The following is a 4,076-nucleotide window of genomic DNA, read 5'->3' on the forward strand; positions in this document are numbered from 1 at the left end:
AGTCTGATGCAATGATTGCCGGGAGGGTGTCATTGAGTCTTAGAAATACATACTTGAGCGTAGCAGGAAGAGGTTTCAATTCTAACATAGGTGGTGATTCTAAAGATGGGACTATTGGTGTACTGGCTAATGTGGGCAATGGCTCATATTTGATTGTCCATGGAGGAGTGGTTTTATCGTGTGGTGTATCTAACAAGATGTTAACTTCTTTCATATATTCCTCAAAGTCACACACTCCAAAGTGAGCCAAGCAAGTATCTAAGGGGTCTGGTGCTAGAATTATGGGTGTTGCATCTTCTATAATATCTTATAGTGTATCTACTTCGAAGCAACTATCCATTGATGGTCCTTCGGAAGCACCAAACACATTCAGTCTTAGTTTCTTATTCCCAAATGATACGTCCATGACTTCTGTCCTACAATTAATGCATACATTTGCCGTAGCTAGGAAGGATCGTCCTAAGATAATGGGAATTTGTCTGGGGTTGCCACTTAATTTCATATCGAGAACCAGAAAAACAACTGAAAAGTAAAACTCATCTACCTTGACCAAGACATCCTCAAGCATTCCACGTGGTTCCTTAATTGATCTGTCGGTTAACTGCAGTGTGACTGATGTGGGTTTCAGTTCTCCGAATCCAAAAAGTTCATACACAGAACTAGGTAAAAGATTCACACTTGCCCCTAAATCCAGAAGAGCCTTTTCAATGTGATAATCTCCTATAACACAGAAAATGATGAGGGCTCCTGGGTCCTTAAGCTTTGGAGGAGTGGTATGCTGGAAGGCAGAACTAGCCTGTTCAGTGAGGCATATTTTTTTTGGGATTTGTGATCTAGATTTATGTTTTTGGGTGCACAAATCCTTCAAAAATTTGGCATAAGCAGGAACCTGTTTGATTGCGTCTAGAAGGGGAAGATTAATTTGGACTTGCTTGAATAATTCCAACATCTCATCAAGTTTTTCTTCCTTCTTATCTGCAGGAATAGGAGCTTTTAGGGCATCCGAAAATGGAGCTTTAGGCAAGTAAGATGATTCCGGTGCAGTTGGTTCCTTCTCTATTTTTAGGTCCTCCTTGTTCTTGGATGATTTGGATTCGATTAGAGGTTTAGGGTCAGTCTCATTGGTTTTACTAGTGTGTTCAATGACCTTCCCACTTCTCAGAGTCATGATTGATTTGGCATATTCAGAAAAAGCTTCTGGGGTATTAGAACTCTCAATCACAAATTGCCTTCTTGGATTGCTCTCGGGTTGACTAGGTAATTTTTCTCCTTTCCTTCTACTGAATGCAGTCGCTAGTTGACCTATTTGGGTCTCTAGCTTAGCAATGGATTGTGTGTGGGAGTTAAGGATCTGAGTGTTGACTTCTAATCATTCTAGTGCTTTCAGAACTTTTTTCTCAAAAGCTGAGCTGTGACCAGTAGTAGACGGTTGAGAAACATTTTGAAATTGATGATATGGTCCATGCCTATATGTTGGGTCTTGATATTGAGGTCGAGGTGTGGTAGGACCAACCACTGGTTGTGGTCTCCAGGAAAAATTTAGATGGTTTCTCCAGCCAGGGTTATAAGTGTTCGAATATGAATCGTTTCCTGATCTGCGAGCTTGTTGGACTTGAGCTTGCTGAACCTGCTCGTGCACAAACTCAGAAAATTGAGGTGCGGCTGGGCATTTACTAACAAAATGGTTTAGACTTGCACACAATGCACAAACTTCTTGGATTGGGTTAGGTGGAATCGGGGATTGTCCAGTATTTAGAAGATGATCTAATTTTTGGGATAGTTCATCTACCTTTTGATGGATATCTATGGCATTTCCTACTTCATATATTCCACCTCTTTTTGGGTTTAACATGGGTTTATCTCTAATAGAGGCAGACATATGATGTAATGAATTTTCACTTAAAATTTCAAACAGTTGCCATGCCTCATCCTCACTTTTCAGCATGAATATCCCACCGCATGATGCATCGACCATTTGTCGATGTCTTTCAGAGAGCCCATCATAAAAATATTGGATTAACTACCACTTGGGTACAGCATGGTGGGGATATTTTCTAATAAGGTTCTTTAATCTCTCCCATATTTCATGAAATATTTCTCCATCTAATTGGGAAAAACTAGTTATGGCTTTCCTTATTTGATTAGTTTTTCCTATGAAAAAATATTTCTTGAGAAACTCTCCTTGCAGCTGGTCCCAGGTTGATATAGTCATGGAATCCAAAGTATGTAGCCAGTATTTGGCTTTGTCCTTAAGTGAAAAAGGAAATAATTCTAACCTAAGAGCATCATCGGAGAAGTTGTGAATTTTGATAGTTGAGCATATCTCAAGAAATTCTTCAAGATGTTTATAAGGATCCTCATTACTAAGTCCATAAAATGAAGGTAACATTTGGATTATACTGGACTTAATTTCATATTGAGTGGCCTCCATAGGGGGCACTTGAATACAAGGAGAGTAGGTATATGTGGAAGGAGTAAAGTACTCCTTCAATTGCTTGGGTGGATCATTCTCCTGATTTCGGTCCATATTTTTACGTCTGTTGGCTCTAAAGGTTCTTTCTATTTCTAGATCAAAAGGTTGGATTTCTGGTCGTAACGATCTACGGTCAAGCATACACCTTACAATTATACTGTAGAGCAAACACAGAAAATTTTTCTTTTTATAATATATATTTTTATAATAAAGTGAGAAAAGAATGAAGAAAATCTAAAGAGAAGAACCTAAGAATCTTAAATCTATGAAAAGAGAGAAATTAGTTAATGTTTAGATGTTAATTGCAATCAACTTAAACAATCATAGACTCTCTATCCTAAGGTTAACTTAGATCTAGACAGCTCCTAAATTTCAAGACCGCCTTTGAGCACTCCAAGCTCAAGACTGACTAACTGACTCGGCCAGATAAGCGTAAGATGTCGGAGGTTTCCTGCTCGTTGCTTTTCTTAGACACCAACTGTGTTGGCCAGGTCAGTCAACGGAACCAATTGAAAATCACTTTCTTTAACCACTTGCCTTAGACACCGAGCAATTAACCAATCCGCACTTGGTTCAACTCTAGAGCTTTCTTATCCTATTGAGCTCGAAATTTTTAGGGCTGACGTCTAGTTGATTTTAGATTAAGGTCTAGGTTATGCAAATGCAAGGGAGTGATTTATGGGCTAAGGAAGGGTGATCAAATCCCCACCTTATCTTAGTTAATGGGTTGCGCCCTTAAAGTTAATTATGGAGATGAGATGCAAAAAAAAAATAAGGTGTCCAATCAAGTTAGAAATTTTTATATTTGGGGTTACGCTATTTTAGTTAAGTATTATGAAATGTCAGTGGCTTCTCCTTTTTTTTTTTTAAAAGATTTATAGTTTTATCTTTTTATATATATATATATTTTATTTTTTTATTTTTTTTAGTTCTGTAAGAAAATAAGTTTAAGTGATTAAGTCTAAAAAGCAATAAATCACTAGGCTATAAAAAGTAGCAAATTATTCTAAGCAGAAAAATTTCTAAGATTAAAAAGTAGTAAATTAGTTATGCAAGGTAATTATGTAATTATGCAAATAAGATTATCTAGCTAGAAAGCACTAAAAAAAAAATTTAAAGTGAGAAATAAAAACTGAAAAGTATTTTTTTTTTTTTTTAAAAAATTTAATTTTTTTTAATTCAACCGTGCCAAAATCTCCGGCAACGGCGTCAAAATTTGATGCGTAGTCGTTGATAGCACCAAAAATAACTCTACTCACTACGTAGGTAGGATGAGTCGAGATCGTATCCTCAGGGATCTTGGGCTAAGTTGAGATTGCAAGATAAAAGAAAGAAGCGTTGTTTTTGATTTAGAAAGTAAATTATCTTAAAATTGAGGTAATTAGAAAATAAAGAGCTCGAGAGTTTTGAATTACTTTGCACTAGCAGAGTTGTATCTCTTTTTTTTAATTAAATGGATGTGATTAATCTTAAAAAAAATACCTATCTTTCTTCGGCACGCTCCGTACCCGTAGATCATAGCGCGTCTCCGGAAAGTACTAGGTAAACAACTCTTCTTTCCTCGGCACGCCCCGTATCCGTAGATCACGGCGCGTCTTCGGAA

General features: G+C 37.1%; 1 non-coding gene across 1 annotated transcript; it reads left to right on the forward strand.

Annotated features, from left to right (window-relative positions):
* The first annotated feature begins 2,034 nt into the window (after nucleotides 1–2,034).
* LOC140853875 (small nucleolar RNA R71) lies at nucleotides 2,035–2,140 on the forward strand. The gene has a single exon (XR_012137018.1). It is a non-coding gene; the product is annotated as a small nucleolar RNA R71 (small nucleolar RNA).
* Nucleotides 2,141–4,076: the final 1,936 nt, after the last annotated feature.

This window comes from Elaeis guineensis, chromosome 14 (genome assembly GCF_000442705.2).
Source record: "Elaeis guineensis isolate ETL-2024a chromosome 14, EG11, whole genome shotgun sequence".
In the NCBI taxonomy this organism is placed as follows: Eukaryota; Viridiplantae; Streptophyta; class Magnoliopsida; order Arecales; family Arecaceae; genus Elaeis; species Elaeis guineensis.